This window comes from Ambystoma mexicanum, chromosome 3p (assembly GCF_040938575.1).
Source record: "Ambystoma mexicanum isolate Mex_15411 chromosome 3p, UKY_AmexF1_1, whole genome shotgun sequence".
Lineage (NCBI taxonomy): Eukaryota > Metazoa > Chordata > Amphibia > Caudata > Ambystomatidae > Ambystoma > Ambystoma mexicanum.
This window is the reverse complement of record NC_090925.1, coordinates 206,620,168-206,642,136: the sequence shown is the minus strand read 5'-3', so window position 1 is coordinate 206,642,136 and position 21,969 is coordinate 206,620,168.

Below are 21,969 nucleotides of genomic sequence, written 5' to 3'. Positions count from 1 at the left end.
GTAGAGGGAGCAGTTACAAGTGTGTGCCAGGGTAGCAGAGGTGGCTGCATGGGTAGAGGGAGCAGTTACAAGTGCGTGCAAGGGGTAGCAGAGGAGGCTGCATGGGTAGAGGGAGCAGTTACAAGTGCGTGCAAGGGGTAGCAGAGGAGGCGGGATGGGTAGAGGGAGCAGTTACAAGTGTGTGCCAGGGTAGCAGAGGTGGCTGCATGGGTAGAGGGAGCAGTAGAAGAGGAGTGGGGATGGTCAGAGGGAGCAGTTACAAGTGTGAGCAGGGGTAGCAGAGATGTTTGGGTGGGTAGAGGGAGCAGCTATAGGTGAGTGCAGGTGTAGCACAGGAGTTCAGATGTGCAGAGGGAGCAATTACAAGTGTATGCAGTGGTAGCAGAGGAGGCTGGCTGGGCAGAGGGAGCAGTGGCAGAGGATTTTGGGTGAGTAGAGGGAGCTGTTACAGGTGTGTGCAGGGGTAGCAGAGGAGTGCAGATGTGCAGAGGGAGCAATTACAAGTGTGTGCAGGGGTAGCAGAGGAGTTTGGATGTGCAGAGGGAGCAATTGCAAGGGTGTGCAGGGGTAGCAGAGGAGTTCGGGTGTGCAGAGGGAGCTGTTACAAGTGTGTGCAGGGGTAGCAGAGGAGGCTGGATGGGCAAAGAGAGCAGGGCGAAGGGGGAACCCCAAAAGGGGAAGAAGCATTGAGTGGAGTGTCATTGATTGTCAAGATGTTCTATGAGGTGTAGAGGCTTCAGGTCCTTCCTGAAGTGTAGGATGGTGAGAGCCAGTCTCATATTCTTGGTGATGTGAGTTTTGAATAAAAGACCAGAGTCTAGCCAAAAGGTAAAAGCAGAGAGATTTTCCACTGGATGAGTGTTGAGGCGGTAATCTGTCAAGCTTCATGTTAGTCATCACATTTTGGTCTTGCATATGTGTCCGTCCATCCAGCGGGAAGCAGTACCCTAGAGCGCTCTGACCTAAGATGAAGCAGTTAGGAAGATATTCTGAGAAGAAGGAGCAGAGCAAAAAGAAAGAGGAAAGAACAGGGGAGCCGGGAAGAAGGTGAGAGGCGGCTGAGGAAGTAGATGAGGAGGCAGTGGCTCATTAAACCCTTAAGGAGCTGCGGAACCAGGAGGAGAAGAATCATAAGTGGAAGAGGAGGAAGGGCTTAGAGCTGAGGAAGCAGAGGCTGAGAAGTAATTATTGAAAGGAAAATGGGGCTGACAGGATAGGCATGAGGATATTGGGCCAGTGAGCACAGTTATAGACGGGAAGAACTGGATGAGACAGAGAAAGACATATATATATATGTAGATATATATATATATATATATATGGGAAAACATTTGTCTGCCCCTAAACTGCGCTCTGCCTCATTATTGAGCTGGTGCTATTGGGCTAGAGTGGACAGGGCTCTAAAATGTGCAGAAGAATGTCAGCAAAAAGATACAGGTAGGCAGATAAACAACACCTCCAACTTAATACCAAACTTGCCCAAGCACTCACGACCATTTACTAAGTTTAAAAAAAATGTCTTTAATTAATCAAAAGTTGTGCAAAATGTTATAAAAAGCATACATGGCAATACCTGATCAGACCAGGCACAAGGCACCACTCACCCCAACGGGTGGAAAGACGCCACGCGTTCCGCTCGACTCGCGAGCTTCCTCAGGCTTGTAGTTGTTCCCAACATGTGTATTCTCGTTTTTATAATGGCTCATGGGCTATGTCATGTGCTTCCCCCACCTGCTACTTCACGCGTCACGTGATGCACTACTACAATCTGGCTAAAAAAACCTCTATGGTTCTACATGACGGAGAATCCGCCATCTTGGAATGGCTCAGGTCTAATGGGCCTTGAGTGTAAATGTAGGGAGGTAAAATACTCGGGAATCCTTTATAAATTTAAATTCAGACTAGCGCGCGTGAATGACAAAGGCAGGGGGAGTCAGACATGTCCCATTGAGAGAACAGTATATATAAAAACTTTGTAACGAGATTTCGCGACAGTGCGCAATATCAATATTTGTTACCTCACCGTGCGAGAAACATTCTCCACGGTGTGGCAAACTATCCGCATGAAGAGGTGAGTGCAAAAAAACGAATGTCGCTGCTATGGCCCAATGTTGGTAATGTCCACCCGCACAATACATGAGAAGGAGATAGCCTTAGTTTATACAGCAGGTGTGCTCAATCAATGACTGGTTTTGGCGCAATGCATGTTGGACCGGCTAGTCCCTAATTCGCCAAAATCACAAATGCTAGTGCATATTTTTAGAAATGAAGGCGAATTTAAACAAATATGCAAGCACCTATCATCCCATACCTCAATGCATTGATAAAGTGCTAGTGCATGATAGGAGCAGCATTAGGTTAGGGATTAAGGTGAATTCAGACAAAAATGAAAACGCCTGTCGTCCCATATAGAGTAATAAAAGGTTATCCGTGGATAATACCTTAATGCATTGGATGGATGCTTGTGCAAATTAAAACAGCACGATTTAAAGTATCCGGACAAATGTCCATCTCTTTTTATCTCCCTACATTGTGCATATGGCGTACCAAAACACAGCCATATTTTCCTGAATGATCAATTTTACCATCTTTAAAAAGTGAGTGAACATTCTGCCTGTCATATAAAGTGACATGTGCAGTTGGTTCATTCATAAAGTGCAAAGTGATACATGTATGTATAAATTCATAGAAACATGACTTTAAAAAGGAAAAAGAGAAAGAAAAAGAGATATTAGATCACTACACATTTACCCGAATTAGAGTCAGTGTTAAGTCACTCTCTATGTGTTTTGTCTACATCAGAGACTAGCCTAAACACACTATGATGTTGCTTTCTAAGTTGTAAAGTATACAGGATGAGTGTGTAACACTAAAACAAGCATTGTACTGGAATATGGGACATTCATTAATGAAAATGGCTTCTAGCCCCTGATTAATCATATAGGAAGACATATAGCTCTGGGTCCACATTTAAACCATTAGGCTTTAGTGTATCAAACCTACAGATTAGTTTGGCTTCTAGTTGGCGCAGTTTGAGTTCCCTATTGCCCAACCTCTTATGTTGTGGTATGTGTGCTAAACCCACAAAGCTCATTTCTGATGTATTTTTATTATGTTTCTCACCAAAGTGTAAAGCTAGAGGGTATGTCAAATCTCCATTTTTTATGGCTCTGTAATGCTGTAAAATACGCAATTTTAGCAGGCCAATAGTTGATCCTATATAATGTAACCCACAGCTGCATGTTATTGCATAAACCACAAACTTTGTAAGGCAAGTTATTTTATGCTTGTACTTCCATTCTTGCCCATTAGCACTGATTGGAGGTTTTCCCGAGACATAATTGCACATTTTGCATTTACCACATTTTTTAAAACCTGTATGTTCATGTTTGTTAGGAAACCAGCTAGATGAAGAAGCCTCGGTAATTACAGTACTGGGTGCTAGTATATTTTTCAGTGTTGGAGCTTTACGAAAAGTTACACTAGGTTTCTCTTCCAAAACTTTACACAAGTCTCTGTCAGTGGTTAGTATTTTCCAGTGTCTATGCATAATAGCCCTGATATGTTTAGCTTGCTGATTGTAGCTCGTCACTGTACTTTTTGAGTATCCTCTATTCACAAATCTGTTGCCAATATTTTTCGCTTCTTTTTGGAAATTTGCCTCATTACTGCATATTCTTTTCGCCCTAAGGAATTCTCCATAAGGTATAGACTTTTTGAGAGCTGTGGGATGATGACTACTAGCATGGAGCGTAGAGTTGGAACTTGTGTCTTTCCTGTGCAAGGTAGTGATTAGTCGGTTTTGGTCAACTTGCAAGGAAACATCCAGAAATACCAGTGCATTCTTACTTATAGTGCTAGTTAACTTCAAATTAAGGGCATTGGAATTCAAAATAGTGATGTATTCTTCTAGTTCCTTCTTTGTTCCATCCCATATCAGGAACAGGTCATCGATAAATCGATGCCACGTAACTATATGTTTGGTAAACTGTTCCAGCTCCTCACTCCATGCCACTGTCGTTTCCCACCAACCCATATAGAGATTGGCGTACGTTGGCGCCATACAGGACCCCATTGCTGTGCTCTGGGTTTGTCTGTAAATCGCATCATTGTAAAGGAAAAAATTATGTTCCAGGCAAAATTTCAACATTTCCAGCAACATATTGTTGTGCTGGCAGTAGCTAACAGATCTGCTGTTCAGAAAGTGACGGCATGCATTTAAGCCATGCTGGTGCTTAATAGACGTATAAAGGGACACTACATCCAGGGAGACCAGAAAATAATTAGGCTCCCAATTAACTTCATCTAATTTTAACAGAAGATCTGATGTGTCCCGAATGTATGAATTAAGGCTTAGCACAAATGGCTGAAGGAAATGATCAAGAAATTTAGAGGTGTTTTCCAGAAGACTACCAATTGAGGACACTATTGGGCGTCCTGGAGGATCTATTAGAGTCTTATGGATTTTAGGATTGAAGTAAATAAGCGGAGTTATTGGGTGTGCATTTTTCAAGAAGTGATATTCATCATCATTTAGCAATTCTTCTTCACACCAATGGAACAGCAATTCATAATATTCTCTATTGGTGTTTCCCAAAATTGATTTATCCGCTAATTCATAGCAAGAAGTGTCATCAAGTTGTCTGTTTGCTTCTTTGACATAGCTGGTGCTGTTCATGACAACTATACTTCCTCCTTTGTCCGAGGGTCGGATGACTATGTTATGATCATTTTTCTAAGTATTTAATGCTTCTATCTGTGTAGGACTGAGATTTTTTGATTTCATGTTAATAGAGCTGGACAGGCCTTTGAGATCTTTCATTACCAGTTGTTCAAAAACATCTATAGGGCTGCATTCTATATTCGGGCAGAAGGCTGATTTTGGCTTGAATTTGCTGAAACAGCTCATGTTGGTATTGATCCCATATCGTTCTGCCAGCATGCTGTTGTCCATTGTTTCTGTGTATGTATTCACAGAACTGGGGTTGGAATGCAGTTCATCTATATAGAATAAAGTGGCCAGATCTTTCTCTGATAGAATGGAGGCGATTTCTGTATCTGAATCTCTTTTCTGTGTTTTATGCCCAACTTGTGTAGCAAAGAATTTAGTGAGCTACAGTTTGCGTGTGAATTTGAAAAGATCTATTCTGGCAGATGTGTAGTCGTAGGCGTAGGTTGGGCTATAGGATAGTCCTAAAGATAGGACTGATGTTTCCTTCTGGGTGAGGCTTCTAGCTGAAATATTGAATATTTTTAATTGTTCATGTTCTTGCCTCTCGGTCTCCCCCTCGGTTTGTTCCCAGATCTTGTGGCCCTTCCAATTTGATCTTCCCCGCTTTGCACGACTGCCCCGCCTGGGTGCCCTCTTCCCGTCTTTCCTCTTGGTCCGCTTCCTCGACCGGCTGATTGGCCTCGTCCTCTTTTGTCCATTCTGCTGTCCATGTGGAGCAGCTTGAATTTGTCTAAAAAGTTCAGCTTTTTTGATGAGTGAGCTCCTTCAGAATCTGAAAAGTCAATATCTGAACTGCTGGGATCCTCTGCAGTAATTTCATTTTGTTTAGTGGGGGGATTTTTCTGTTCCATTCTTGCTTTCATGGGCCCATCGAATCTCTTGGCAAAGATGTATATTCTTCCTTGCTCATACTCTATCCTGTCTCTTTTGAATTTGAGCTGTTTCCTTGTTCTTAGCTCTCCTTCGAATCTTTCTAGATTCTCCTCTAGTCTCGTCATACGCTTTTTTAACTTGCACGAGCATCCATCCAATGCATTAAGGTATTATCCATGGATAACCTTTTATTACTCTATATGGGACGACAGGCGTTTTCATTTTTGTCTGAATTCACCTTAATCCCTAACCTAAAGCTGCTCCTATCATGCACTAGCACTTTATCAATGCATTGAGGTATGGGATGATAGGTGCTTGCATATTTGATTAAATTCGCCTTCATTTCTAAAAATATGCACTAGCATTTGTGATTTTGGCGAATTAGGGACTAGCCGGTCCAACATGCATTGCGCCAAAACCAGTCATTGATTGAGCACACCTGCTGTATAAACTAAGGCTATCTCCTTCTCATGTATTGTGCGGGTGGACATTACCAACATTGGGCCATAGCAGCGACATTCGTTTTTTTGCACTCACCCCTTCATGCGGATAGTTTGCCACACCGTGGACAATGTTTCTCGCACGGTGAGGCAACAAATATTGATATTGCGCACTGGCGCGAAATCTCGTTACAAAGTTTTTATATATACTGTTCTCTCAATGGGACATGTATGACTCCCCCTGCCTTTGTCATTCACTCGCGCTAGTCTGAATTTAAATTTATAAAGGATTCCCGAGTATTTTACCTCCCTACATTTACACTCAAGGTCCATTAGACCTGAGCCATTCCAAGATGGCGGATTCTCCGTCATGTAGAACCATAGAGTTCTTTTTTAGCCGGATTGTAGTAGTGCATCACGTGACGCGTGAAGTAGCAGGTGGGGGAAGCACATCACATAGCCCAGGAGCCATTATAAAAACGAGAATACACATGTTGGGAACAACTACAAGCCTGAGGAAGCTCGCGAGTCGAGCGGAACGCGTGGCGTCTTTCCACCCGTTGGGGTGAGTGGTGCCTTGTGCCTGGTCTGACCAGGTATTTCCATGTATGCTTTTTATAACATTTTGCACAACTTTTGATTAATTAAAGACATTTTTTTTAAACTTAGTAAATGGTCGTGAGTGCTTGGGCAAGTTTGGTATTAAGTTGGAGGTGTTTTTTATCTGCCTACCTGTATCTTTTTGCTGACATTCTTCTGCATATATATGTATATATATGCATATATATATATATTACATTTTTATTTTATTTAAAACGATATATTTCATTTGGATTGCATAAAACATTTCACATTTGGATTGCATAAGACATTTCACATCATTTACAGATTACAAAATACAAGACACAGCATTCAAAACAAAAACAAAAAAAAGGGAAGAGAAAAAAGAGAAACAAAAAGAGGTCACTTTAAGTAACTTGGGTAAGCTCCAAAATATTATCAAGAAATTGTGCAACTGTGTATATCAGCTTATTATTTTGTCCTTGAAGGAGTTTTAGCCATCTGAAGTCGCCTTGTTCTTGTTGTTGAGAAATCTTAAATAGGTCTCCAAAGAGGTTTCTCTTGTCGACTAGTGCAAGGCATATCATGATTAGATGATTAAGAGACTGGTGTCTCTTTATTCTTGCAGATACGACAGAAATGTTCCTCTTTTGGTGGATAACGAATTTGAGATAGTCTTTGTCTGGTAGGTAGGATATTTAATCGCATTTTCATGAAAATTGTTCGTATAGTAATGTGGGAGTTCATTCAATGCTCGTATGTCAATCGGGCATTGTAGGTTCATTGAATAATATGCCTTCTCTCCCATTGTTTTGGACCAATCATTGCGCTGTAGCTTGACCTTTGCCCGCTGTGGGCGATTTATCAGCATTTCCTCCGTAATATCTTCCTTTGCCATTTGGTTGAACAGTTCGGTCTTCCATGCTTTCAAGATGGTATTATGCATTGCTTGTGGCGTTATTTCCAGGATTTGCATCGCTGGGATTGGATCTTCATTTATGACCTTACGCAGGAGATCAAGCTGCTTCCAGCGCACTATTGAGGCTAGTGATTGTAGGGCTACCTCAAAACGTATTCTGGTCATAGGATAGTTCCTTGGGAGATGGAAGATTTTCCGTCAGAATAATGCATCTAGCTTTTGCCAGTTTATATTGGTAGCAGTGATCATAGCGTCACTCCCATATGTAATGATGGGAATTACTTTTTGGTGGTAGAACGCTATAATCGGTTTCGCAGAAAATTTTCCATAGCGCCTATGTAGCATCACACCTTGGCGTGCCAGCATTTGGATTTTACCTTCCAGAGTAGTCACCCAGGCTGTTTCTTCCTTTTGTTGATTTAATGGTACACCAAGATATTTAAAGGAGGTAACTATGTCCAGCACTTTTTTGTCCAGTATGAAGTTTGTTGGTCTGTTTCGGTTAGAAGACTTGTGATAATTGGTTAGTGCCATGATTTTGTTTTTTTTGTTATTAATCTGGAATTTTTATTGATCATGTATGATTCTGTCATGCGTAAATTCTCCTGTAGTCCAGATGGCGTTTTATCTAGGAGTACGATGTCGTCAGCATACATAAGGTATGTAATCGGGAGTGAGTTTATCTTTGGCGGATTGAGGTTTGCAGGGTCGATACTCATGGAGTAATCAGCAGTATACAGGTTATACAGGGTCGCCGCTAAAGGGCATCCCTGTTTTAGGCCATTCCATGTTCTTATGGGCTCCGTAGTTGTTCCTTCTTTTGTTAGCCTGATCGAAACTGTCGTGTTGGAATATAATAGTTTGATCGGTTCACTGATTTCTAGAGGGCAATTCCATTTGGCAAGTTTTCCCCACAGGATGGACCTGTTTATGGCATCGAAAGCCATGTGCAGGTCTATGAACGCTGCATAGACAGGCACGTTGTTTCGTATGGCTTTGTGTTTTAACAAATTTAGAATTAGGAGATTGACATTAGTTCCTACATTCGAGGTGAAGCCAGTTTGTCGACTATCAAATCGGTTTGAATCTTTCGCCCATATAGTCAATTTTTGGAGCAGGTATGAAGCAAACAATTTTCTCAATGGATCTAACAGGGCAATGGGTCTAAAGTTGGCAGGGTTATCTCTGTCACCCTGTTTATAGATTGGAATCAATACCGCTTTAGTCCACGTAGTTGGTAATAGCTTGACTGTATTAATTAGAGTTAGTATGAGATCCATTAGGTTCGCCCAAGTCTCCGGGTCACGTTTCAGGGCAGCATTGGATAGCCCATCAGGTCCGGGTGCTCTAGAGGAATTTAACTTGACGATCATTTCTGCAAATATGTGCTTCTCCCAGGAGTTGATTGGAGTGGTCCATTGATTTGAAATTGGCAGTATCTCCATATTTTCGTCACTATTCCGTGGTTTGTAGAGGTTAGAGAAATGTGCAATCCAATTCTCTTGGGTGACGTTAGATACCATCGATTGTTGTTGTTGGGCATTGTTATTTAGCAGGTCCCATAAAGATCTCAAATTCTTATTTCTGAGCATTTTGAGCATAGTTTCAGCATCCGTTTGCTGCAGGGCCATCACATTTGTTTTATTCCAATTTCTGTATACTTGCTTTGCTTTCCGGATGTTTTCCAGGTTTTCTGGGATTGGATCTTTTCTCCATATTCACAGATTTTGGCGCAACAGTTTCCTTTTTTTTACTATTTCCTGGTTATAGTAGTGTTGGTAGATCGGTTTCTCTATAGCAGGCTTGTGTTTTTGGAAAGGGAGTAATACCCAATCATAATTTATTTTCTGTTCGTCTGGCAAGGGTGTTTGTTGGAAGACCTGCGGAATGGTGGCCAAAGGATTTTTGCTGATTCTTAATCTGGTGTTACCTCCAATGATTTCTAGCCGAGGGGGTGGAGGGAGAAACAGGGGGTTACCAACTCCCGAGTTAGATTTCTCAACGAGGTCTCTTTAGACCAGCGAAGTGCTCTGGTTGAGAGGTCATGAGGTTGTCTGAGGAGACCATTGGGGTCATACAGGTGAACAATAAGATCTCCACAGATGATGAAATTTATGTCAGGAAATTTATCACAAATTCTGTCCATTGTTAGGAATACTCCATCCAAGAAGTTATTGTTGTTGATTGCCGTTGGATTCCAGTATGCGTTGATAACTGCGATCATTCTAATTGACCTGGATTGTGGTTCAGGTAGGGATTCTGAGGTCATCTCGTTCCGAATTTTAATGATGGTCAGTTGGGTCCATGGATTTATATTTTCTGTTTCAACGAAGTTCCAGAGTGGAGATATCTTCATCAACGTCAATAGGCCCGCAGCCGCACGGCCCCTGGTGCCTTTCAGGGCTGGATTAAGGACGGTGATGTATCCATCGCAAGCCGGCGTGTTGATCATCCAAGTCTCTTGGAGGCATATAATGTGACAAGATTGTAGTACAGAGTCTGGAGAGTCAAATAGATGGGATGATCCTCTCGTATTCCAAGAGCACAGTTTCCATCTGTCGATCTTCGGTTTGATTGATGGTTATGAACAAGTTTCTGGATCTTTCGTCGGTTGTAGTGCATCTTCTTCATAATCTCTCCAAAAGGGTTGTTTGTCTTGAAATTGTCTTTTGATTTCAGACTGGTTAAATGACAAAGGTGTGAAATTTCTGCCAGGGTATAAGTTAATACTTATATGTCGTACTGCTCTATCATCTCGTGACTTGTTATGGTCGTTGGAGGAATTCGCTTGGTGTTTATGGAGGCGCTTTAGTTCATCAGCATCCCTTATTTCATCCGCAATTGACGTAAGTGCAAATCCTAATGTGAGCAAAGGAGTGGCCATGTGTAAAATACGATTCATATCTCTGGAGTATAAAGTTCAATCTGAACCTTATCTAGATAATGTTCATCTTTGAAGCTCACCGTCTTTATTTCTTGTGAGTTGATAGATTTGAGTTGTGGAATTGCGTGAAACAGTCTTAGTAAATGAGCCCTGTTAAGTGTGATGGATGTACATGACTCATTGATACAGCCTATTCGAAGGATATATTTCTGCTTTTTCTTCCAAGGGTCGATGAATTGTGGAAGGTTATAAGTATCAGCCTTGTGGGGTTCCTTGTGTCTTTTCGCTGTATTTCTGGGGAGTCAATTGCTGAGTCTGGTGTTGACTCCTCAGTATAGATGGACTTATCAGTGGAACGACTTGTGTCATTTGAGTAATTTGACGGGGCATCTGATGTGTTTGTGAGGTCTCCCGTATGGCGAAGTGAAGCGTCTGAGATAGTTTTGCAGGACCAATTTGAATCATTGGTGCAGTCGGTTGAGTCAATGGCATACTCATCTATTATTAGAAGTATCGATTCGTTAATATTTGGTGTCTGGCCATTGTTCTCAGGGCAGCCTGAGTACATAGTGAGATTGAGGAGATCTTCTATTTCAACATCTGGGATATTAGAAGGTTCTTGTATGGGACGTAGCATGGGCTCACCCTTAGGATCTGATCTCATTGCTGTATTTTATTTTCGAGTTTCTGGGAGTGCGATTGGTCTGTTTGGCTCAGGTCCTCAGGAAATATTCCTTAGAAAGGCTTGGGAGCCTGTTTGTTTATTCCCTTTGGTTTGTTTGGTTTGGAGTTTTGGGATCTGTCTTGACGGTAGCTTTACCTTAAGAGGTTTTTTATTTGAAAAAATGTGAAAGGTGTCTGGTGGTTTCATTATCCTTAAGCTATCTACCAGAATCGTAGCAGTGTTACCACATCACTTACCTGGGGTAGGGGGCGCTCCACTTCACTTACCTTGGGTAGGGGGCGCACCTATGGGTCCCGGTGCGCCCCATCCTGGTGCTGCTATCCCCGAAACCGGCTGGGGGGACCGCGGTCTTCTGCGGCACTCTGCGCTTCCGGGTTTCCCGTGTCTCGGGATTCGCGCATGCGCAGAAGGCCGGGTTTTGTCCTTCGCGCATGCGCGGTCCACGAGACGCTTGGGAAGCCACAAGCTTGCTTCCCAAGCCTCGTTCTGGGCACGGTAGCACCCGGGGACAGCACGGCTTGCGTTCCAAGCCTCCCGGGTGCTGCCGGCCCTATTTAAGGGACGGAGTCTTGAGACTCACCGCGTCTCAACGTGGTTTGTCCTTGGATCGCGTTCCTCGCTCCCGCAGCTTCTGCTGCCTTCCATCTTTCTTGTTGGTTTCCAGTTCCCTCCAGTTTTCCCTTCTGTTCCCTTGGGTCTTGGTCTTTGCTTCCCTTGGTTTTCCCATAGGCTGCCTTGGTCCTCTCCTTCCCACTCCTTCCCTCTCAGCCTTGCTTCTGCTCCAGCCAATTGCCTGCTGCTGCCTTCCTGGAGCCTGGCTGCCCTCAGCTGTGGACTATTATCCTCAGACCAGCCTTTTTGCCTGCTGCCATCTTCCTTGAGCCTTGCAGCCACTGCCTTGGACAATCTTCTCTGCTCTACCATTGGTCCACAGCCATTTCTTGGAAGCTTGTTGACCTCTATTGTGGACATTTGCCTTTATTCATCAGCCTACTTACGGAGTCATCTCAGAAGTTGTCCATCTGCGTACAGTCTGCAAGAACCGCCCTCTCTGACAGTGCTTGCACTGTCCCGGCACCACGAGAATCAGGGAGGTGCACACTTGTGGCGTTGGGAGCTGGTCCACCCCTAGCCCTGTTGATACTTGGGAGAGGGCTGCACCGGTTTCTCGCGCTACACCTTCTGCAGCCATCAGTCGGACAGCCTGGCGACCTCACCACGATCAACTACCGGAAGTTCAGGTACTCAGCGCCCAAGAGACGCTTTCCTTAATAGATTGAGACGCCTACCTTCCGACTCTGGGATGGATGAGGCTCAAGAACTTCGGGAGGAGATGCGAGTTCTTCGGGCCAAAATGACAGCACTCCGTCAAGAGAACATTGGTCTAAGACAGATGGTGCCACAAGCCTCTGGGGCATCACCTCAGGGTGAAGGAGCTATGTCTCAGACCGCGGCCATCAAGTTTGACGGTGATTCTAGACGTGTGGCAGAGTTTTGCAACCACTGCAAGATACATTTCCTCTTTAGAGCCTCCTATTTCAATTCTGACAAGGCCAAGATAGGATATATTCTGGGAAATTTGACTGGGAATGCCCTGGCGTGGGCCGCCCCATTGGTGTCCGCCAATAGTCCCATACTCAATGACTTCGCAGCTTTTGAAAAAGCATTTTTGGAGGTTTTCCAATCACCAAATCTGGCCTCCACAGCCCAGAACCAATTGATGGATCTGAAACAAGGATCTATGGATATAATAGCCTACATTGGCCATTTTCGTCAATTGGCAACCAATTCACAGTGGCCTGAGATAACCCAAAAAACTTTGTTTCGAAGAGGATTGAGAGAGGAGTATAAGGACGAATTACTGCATATTCCAGAGCCTGACACCCTTCAGCAACTTGTTGAACAGGTTTTGCGCATAGACAATAGGTTGGCAGAACGGAGGGGTGAGAGACGACGAGCAGATGTTCGCAAGACCACCCAACGCTCAGGCCGGAAATTCCAGGTCTTCGGACCCCGGTCCAGAACCCATGCAGTTGGGAGCCGTTAGGGGTCCGCTCTCCGAAGCTGAACGAAAACGCAGAAGAAGTTTAAGACTTTGTTTATACTGTGGGGCTGCCGGGCATTTCTTGGGTTCCTGTCCTCTACGTCCCCAAAGGAAGTCGGAAAACTAGAAGGCCTGTCGTCAGTAGGAAAGGCAACGACAGGTCCTGACTCGTACTTAGTCCTTTCCAATTCCAATTCCTTGCTCCAGCCTATGCAACCGGCTACTGGTATTCTACTGGTTGTGAAGATCAAGCTATCATGGTTAGACAAAGAGGCAGAAGTTCTAGGCTTATTGGACTGTGGGGCCTCCGGAAACTACATAGACGAGACATTTGCAGCCTGTCATGGCATACCTTTGTTCGCCCGGAGAAGTGTCCTGCCCGTCGAAGTGATCGATGGAACCCCTTTATCCTCAGGCCCAATCTGTCAACAAGCCATGTGCCTACATATTCAGATTAAGGAACATGGGGAAAGAATCGCCCTGGATGTCATCAGAGCACCCTCCTATCCTGTGGTCCTAGGATTGCCCTGGCTTCTTCACCACAATCCAACCATCGATTGGGGAGCTCGCACTTTGGATTTCTCTTCTGCTCATTGCCTCCGAAATTGTTGCTTGCCCGGCGTGTCAAAAAAGGATATCACTTCCATACCCCTCACGAGGGGTACTGGTCCTCCTGGGTTTTGTTCTCTGTCGCCTGTCCCTCTGGAATACACCGAATTTCAAACCGTGTTTTCGGAGCCTGAAGACATACCACTGCCTCCTCACCGAATTTTTGACTGTTCCATAGAACTTGCACCTGGTTCTGTGATACCTCACGGGAGGGTATATGCCTTGTCCCTTACTGAGAAGACAGCCCTTCAAGAATACCTGTCAGATTGCATCAGGAAGGGATACATTGCTCCCTCAAAGTCACCAGCTGGTTTTCCGTTATTTTTTGTGAAGAAGAAGGAAGGAACTCTACGACCCTGTATCGACTATCGTCAATTAAACGATATCACACGAAAAGATAGATATCCATTGCCTTTAATTTGGAACATCATGGAATCCCTTCGAGCAGCCCAGATCTTTACCAAGTTGGATCTGCGAGGCGCTTATCATTTAATTCGAATAAAAGAAGGAGATGAATGGAAGACGGCTTTTAAGACCCCTTTTGGGCATTAAGAATACCGGGTCATGCCATTCGGGCTATGTAATGCTCCGGCTGTTTTTCAGCGTTTTATGGATAATATCTTTGGCGACTTAATCGGAATATCAGTTTGGGTGTACCTTGATGATATTCTCATTTTCTCACCTTCCCTGAAACAACATGTGGGACATGTTCGGGAGGTGCTTCGACGGTTGTCCCAGAACCAACTGTACGCTAAGGCTGAGAAGTCTTCTTTTCATCAGAAAAGTATGGAGTTCCTGGGTTATGTGATCAGTGGCACAGGTATCTTCATGGATCCAGCCAAGGTACAAGCCATTCAGAACTGGACTCGACCTTCCGATCTGAAGTCCCTTCAACGATTCTTGGGATTTGCCAATTTGTATCGGCAGATTATACCCCAATTTTCACAAGTCACGGTTCCCTTGACTCAATTAACCAGCAGTAAAGTGCCCTTTCTTTGGAATTCACAGGCCACCAAGGCTTTTGACACCTTGAAACAAGCCTTTAGTACTGCTCCCATTTTGCGTCATCCTAATGATGAGATGCCGTACATTGTGGAGGCCGACGCCTCTGATTTTGCTGTTGGTGCTGTTCTCCTACAGAAGGAATCTGAAACTGATTTGGAACACCCTGTGGCATATTTCTCTCGCAAGCTCACTCCTAGTGAACGAAATTACGCAGTGATTGAAAAGGAATTGTTGGCCGTAAAAGCTGCATTTGAAGAGTGGAGGCATCATCTCCTTGGGGGCCGGCATTCGGTGGAAGTACGTACTGATCACCGTAATCTACAGTATTTGAAGTCTCTTCAGTGCCGAACCTCTCGTCAAGCCCGATGGGCCTTCTTTTTCTCTCACTATGACTTTCATATTACGTATATCCCCAGTGCTCACAACTTAAAGGGCGATGCCTTATCTCGGTCTTTGGATGTTGACGTGAGAAGTCAGTACAGGGATGTGCCACTAATATCCCCAAGACATTTTCTGTTCACACTTTCACCTCATCTTCAGAAGATTCTGAAAGACACAAGATCTGATCCACCTTGGGAAGGCCTCCTGAGACATTCGCAGGTTACTGAAAATAATGGGCTGCTTTTCTTTCGGAACAGGCTATATATCCCCACAACCTCTCTTCGAACTCTTGTGCTTCATGGGTTTCACGACTCCCGAGTGGGTGGCCATCGTGGAGTGAGAGCCACTCGAGAATTGATATCCAGACAGTTCTGGTGGCCTGGCTGGGCCGAAGATGTTGACCGTTATGTTAAGAGCTGTCCTGTGTGTGCTCAGGTTAAGACTCCTAGGAAGAGACCCCGGGGATTGCTTCATCCCACTGAGATACCTCCTTACCCATGGCACACCATTGCGGTTGATTTCATCGTTGAACTCCCTCCCTCGGAAGGATATACCTGTATTATGGTCGTTGTGGACTGTTTTTCTAAGGCGGCCCATTTTGTTCCATTTTTTAGGATTCCCACTGCTTAGCAGATGGCTTTGGCATTTCTTCAGGAGGTATACAGGTTACACGGATTACCGGAAAAGATCATATCCGACCGAGGATCTCAGTTTTTGTCATCTTTCTGGCGTCAATTGTGTAGTCCTCTCGGCATTCATCGAGCACTCAGTTCTGGTTATCATCCTCACACTAACGGCCAGACAGAAAGGACTAACCAGACTCTGGAACAGTACCTTCAGTGTTTTTCCAATGCCACTCAATCTAACTGGAAGTCACATCTGGTTTTTGCTGAAGTCTCCTATAACAACAGGGTTCATTCTGCTACTGGCCTGAGTCCGTTCATCTGTTTGTCTGGTCTGCATCCTAGACTGGTGCCCTTTTGTCCCGTACTACCTAGTGCGGTTCCTTCTGCTGATCAGCTCATCACTTCCATCCAGGATCAACACTCCTTGGCACGCAGTACCTTAGCGGAGGCACAGGCACGAATGAAGCAACAGGCTGATAAAGGGAGGACCCCGGAACCCGCTTTCCAGGTGGGGGATTTGGTTTGGTTGTCCTCTAAGAATCTTCCAGTACGTAATTTACCCACCAAATTGGCTCCCCGCTATTTTGGCCCATTCAGGATTACTAGGCGCTTGTCAGCTGTAGCGTTTTGTTTGCATTTGCCTCAGTCATGGCGGGTGCATCCTGTTTTCCATGTTTCCCTGTTGAAGCCATACGTGGTTGACACTTGTGGCCGGTCTTCCCCTCGTCCCGCATCTGTTATTGTCCGGGGGACCCCAGAATTTGAGGTGCAGGAGATTTGCGATTCACGCATAAGGCGAGGGGTTCTCCAGTACTTGGTGGACTGGAAAGGCTACCCCGCCTGTGATCGCACTTGGGAACCACGTAGTTATGTGCATGCTCCCCGCCTGGTTCGTGAATTCTATCACTGCTTTCCTTGGAAACCTGGGGCACCTGGCCTTTCTGGGAGGAGGCAAAGTGTTACCACATCACTTACCTGGGGTAGGAGGCGCTCCACTTCACTTACCTTGGGTAGGGGGCGCACCTATGGGTCCCGGCACGCCCCATCCTAGCGCTGCTATCACCGATACCGGCTGGGGGGACCGCGGTCTTCTGCGGCACTCGGCGCTTCCGGGTTTCCCGTGTCTCGGGATTCGCGTATGCGCGGAATGCCGCGTTTTGTCCTTCGCGCATGCGCGGTCCCCGAGACGCTTGGGAAGCCACAAGCTTGCTTCCCAAGCCTCGTTCTGGGCACGGTATTTAAGGGACGGAGTCTTGAGACTCACCGCGTCTCAACACGGTTTGTTCTTGGATCGCGTTCCTCGCTCCCGCAGCTTCCGCTGCCTTCCATCTTTCTTGTTGGTTTCCAGTTCCCTCCAGTTTTCCCTTCTGTTCCCTTGGGTCTTGGTCTTTGCTTCCCTTGGTTTTCCCATAGGCTGCCTTGGTCCTCTCCTTCCCACTCCTTCCCTCTCAGCCTTGCTTCTGCTCCAGCCAATTGCCTGCTGCTGCCTTCCTGGAGCCTAGCTGCCCTCAGCTGTGGACTATTATCCTCAGACCAGCCTTTTTGCCTGCTGCCATCTTCCTTGAACCTTGCAGCCACTGCCTTCGACAATCTTCTCTGCTCTACCATTGGTCCACAGCCATTTCTTGGAAGCTTGCTGACCTCTATTGTGGACATTTGCCTTTATTCATCCTCCTACTTACGGAGTCATCTCAGAAGTTGTCCATCTGCGTACAGTCTGCAAGAACCGCCCTCTCTGACAGTGCTTGCACTGTCCCAGCGCCACGAGAATCAGGGAGGTGCACACTTGTGGCGTTGGGAGCTGGTCCACCCCTAGCCCTGTTGATACTTGGGAGAGGGCTGCACCGGTTTCTCACGCTACACCTTCTGCAGCCATCAGTCGGACAGCCTGGCGACCTCACCACGATCAACTACCGGAAGTTCAGGTACTCAGCGCCCAAGAGACGCTTTCCTTAATAAGCAGGCTGGGGGCAAACTGAAGGAATTGCCATTGGAGCCGATGGGATTTGGGTATTCTGCGAGGTGACGGGTAGTACAAGGGTGTTTGAAGGTGCTGTTTGAAGGTCTTGGGGAGCTTTAGGAGTTGGCAACGGATGTGCCTTCATCAAGGTGATCATTGTGGCAGATAGCATAGCTTTTTCAGCTCGTTCAGCTGCAGCCATTTCGAACAGTCTTGTTTGCCATTGATGAGAGAGCTGCGCTTCTCTATCTAATCGTTTTTCTACGTTGGTAATGAAGGCTTCTAGATGGATTTGCTTCATGTGGATTAATGCTAGAAACGTGGCTTGATCTTTGGTGCTTTCATTAATCATTTCATAAAGATTGCAAAACGGGATCATGGCTTGTGTGGTAATAGTTGTGAGCATATTTTATAAATCGAACATTGTGGTCGGAATCCTCTGGGGTAGTTGGTCTTCAGGGGTAGTAGGCAGGCTTTTGCTAGATGCATCTTGTTCTTCTGCATAGTTAAGGGGGCTGTCGATCTTCTTCTGGATGCCAGAACCGAAGGGGAAGGAGGCGTCCATTTCATTGTATTCAAGATTGAGGTTCTTTATCATTTGCTCCTTTCGATTCAAAGGTTTGTTTGGTAGCAGGTTCTCTGGCGGAGGTATTGTGCTCAAGGCCGGAGTTGACGTGGTAGGTAAGTCATTTAGACGATTGGCACGTGTGTCTCCAAAGACTTCTTTTCTTTTTTCGATATTGGTCAGCAGTGACTCGATTTCCATGATGTCTAAAGACAGGCGAGCTACTTTTGCTCTGGAATGTTGAGTGTCTTTAGAATTTACAGCTTTAGAGTGGCTCAGAGCAGTGTAAGATTGTAGCCATCTCAGTTTGGCTTGCTTAGCTTTTTCTTTTTTTGATGATTCAAGTATTTTGTGGTTCTGTGTCTGCTCTTGAGGAGGTATGGTTGGGGGGGCTGTGATCGTCTTTGATAGAAGGGCCAGATTGGTCTCAGTGGCTTGGTCTGTTTTGCAAGTTCCTTGGATGGGCATATTGAGTGGCTCTGTTAGGATTTCTCCTCCTTCTGTGGAAGCTTTCACAGACGATTGTGGGGTTTGCACTAAGGGTATCATGGGCAGAGGGGATTTAGTGTGAACTAACAGGATTTCAGCAGTGAGGACTTCAGTCTCGGTGACTAGCTCCAGAATATTCTTCGAGCTCGAGATAAAAGAGCTACTAGCCCGTAGAGGGGAGATCGGTAGCTGTCCTCCTGCGGCTGGTTGAGGATTCATACATACAGGTATTACTTGTGGGTTATTTTCTGATGATAACGAGGCTTCTCGCCGAGATAAGGTAGGGGAGATGTCGCCGAGATGTCGAGTATGAGCAGGCAGTCTGAGTAGGCACACCATGTATGTCTCTGCTTGGCACTTGATATGTGAGTGGGTGCGTCATTCCTTTTGCAATTTCATGTTTGAGGAGTGCTTCCTTTATTGAGGGTTGTGATGAGTCGTTCAGAATGTTTGTCTGTTGTTTCTTATCACGCTTCCCTAGTAGCCTGGTATGTGGGCCAGGTTTCATTGTTGGTGATTGGTCTACTCCTGCGATGGACATGTTTACACGAGAGGTCATTTGTGGGTATTTAACAGGAGTTCGCTGCCAAAATCGCCAGGTTGTGAAACAGAGGTCTTAGCGCCTTGTATAATCAGCGGGGGAGTGACAGCTCCTGCAGTGTCCTAACCACAGTGCTTTCGTGCTGTGTCTGTTAGTTTAAAGAAGAGGCAATTGTGCACAGTACCGAACAACCAAAAAGGGTAGTTAATAGTGAACTATTCGTGTTCTATTATGCCGAGGCGCTATGATTCCAGTGGCTCAAGTTAGATGCGGGCCATTTGCAAAGCCGTAAAGTGTGGACAAGTGAATCAGGATCAAAGGGGCGAGCCCCCACAGTCTCCTGAAGTAGAGGTGTATTTACTAAAGTAGGCAGTTAGGCACTGAAAAATAATAGATACCTAGGGTTTTCAAGAGCGTGTAACAGGATCAAAGGGGGAAGCCCCCGCAGTCTCCTGGTAGCTCTAATCCCCAGGGCTGATGGTCGTGGAAGTGTAGGAAGTTCAGAGAAAATCACCTACCGCAAGTCCCTCAGGCGGCGGCACCGTGCAGAGGGTCATGAGTGGGAATAGTTCTTCATTTCCAATTGTCGCTCAATGCCCTGTGGTGGGTTCGGGAAGTAGGGGAGTCGGCCGCAGTGCCGCAGACCCAAAGACCACAGCGCCGCAAGACTCAGCTGCTCGACTCCTCCTTTAATTCCCTTAGGCCTGCTATAAGCGTGCTGAGCAAATCCTCTTTGCTTCCTACGGCAATGTCGCTCCGTCAGCTGAAGATTTACTGAAGGTCAAGATTCACCGCTCCTCGCACAGAGCACAGCAAACAGCCAAACAGCATCAAAAGAAATGCACGCCCTTAACTCCGCGGGCTTCACCTTCACTTCTCGCTTCTATGTTTCAGTAACAAACTGTAGTTATGCAAATATTCGCAATGGTATATATACACACAAACGGGAAAAGAAGAACATAGGGAAAACAGAATAAGGGGAAGATGGAGAGGTTAACTGGCCCAGGAGAGTTGGGCTCTAATGCAGTAAGGAATGTCAATAACCACCCAATGAGAGGTGGCGTGCCCTGTGTCTGGCGTCAACATCTGATCGCAGCAACTATGCTTCCAGGAAGCTGAGGGAACTATGAAGATGATTTCTTCGGTTGAATGGCTTCCAGAAGAAGGAACGCTTGTTCTCCCTGACTGTTGAGGTGTGAGTAGACACATATAGGAAGCCCAGGAAGAGTAGATCTTTTGTACGACAAGAGCTGCCACTTCCATTTGAGGAACCTGCAAACCACACCTGACTATAGGTATTGCATTTACAGAAGCAACAGTGTTGCAAGAACCAGACCAAAACCAGGTAAGTAGAAAAGGTTAATACTTTATTCTTCATATAGTCCAGTTACAAGTAATAGGTAAACACGGAAGAGAAAACCAAATGAACATCCATCGATCAGCCAGGTGAGCCCAGCTATACCTGGAGTTCCTGGAGCCTTCTTGAATTCTATTATGGATCACACACACACACATAACATTCTACATTCCAATGCATGTCAGATACTACAGTGGGTTGTGTACTTGCTTCATTCACACCCGGAGAAGGGTGCTCAGCCAATCAGGTGGCTGGAACAGTGCGGAGAATACACAGGGCCTCATTCTACGTTTGGTGGTCCAGAAACAATGGTGCTGGTAAACTCACCGCCACCCTTGTTTCTGGACCAGCAAACTACTTGTTTGCCTGCCGTGGCCGCTGTGCCTATGGTGCTGGTGCTTCCGTGTCCCCACTACCCTAGAGTCCTATGGGACTCTATGGGAATGGGGACTTAAAATTTACTGGCGCCTGACTTCCCGGCACGCCAGACTCGTAATGAGTGGCTAGCACCGGAAAGTCAGACAACAGCAAATTATGACGAGTCCGGAGGCAATCCGCTGTTAGAACCGGCAGGGTTACTGCTGGACTCCTAATGAAGCCCACAGTCTCTGCATGTTGTTGCTAGCCATCCGAGGACCTTCCCCGGGTGGAGCCATCTTTTTTTTTTGTGTGGAGACATCAGGGAGGTAGCTATTGAGGCCAGAATTATAAAGCAATCAGGGGGTGGCGAGGTGAGGATGAGCGAACAAAGTCAGCATGGAATAATCGGCTAAACCAAAAAAGGTGTCCTGTCAGGAAATTATTTCTGAAAGGAAGCAAACTCCTAATAATTCATCGTGTGGGTGGTTGCAGAATGCTCTGTAAATTGTAACAGTCTGTTAGCCAGAATCCTATGCAGTTCCCTTAGGGAGCACTAAAGAAGATTAGGACTACAAGTATATGCAATGAATCCCCTTTGGTATCAGTCTGTACCACACAGATTTAGATGGTAGCTGCGGCTGAGCAGTCAGACTTATCTCAAGAGGGAGATGAGCAATATTCAGGGTTTACACAATAGGACTACAGTACTATGGAACAAGGAACCACTGACCAAAGCTTTGTATCAAAAAGAATATATATTTATTTTACACACTCTTAATTTCAACACACACATCACTATCATTAAAGCAAGTTAAAACAGTCAAGAAAAGTATACACAACTCCCTATTTAAATTGTAGACAAGTTTGAGCAAGAGTGAAAACTGAGTAAAACGGCACAGTGTAAAACCAAGCAGAAATGGCACTCTAACAATTTCTTC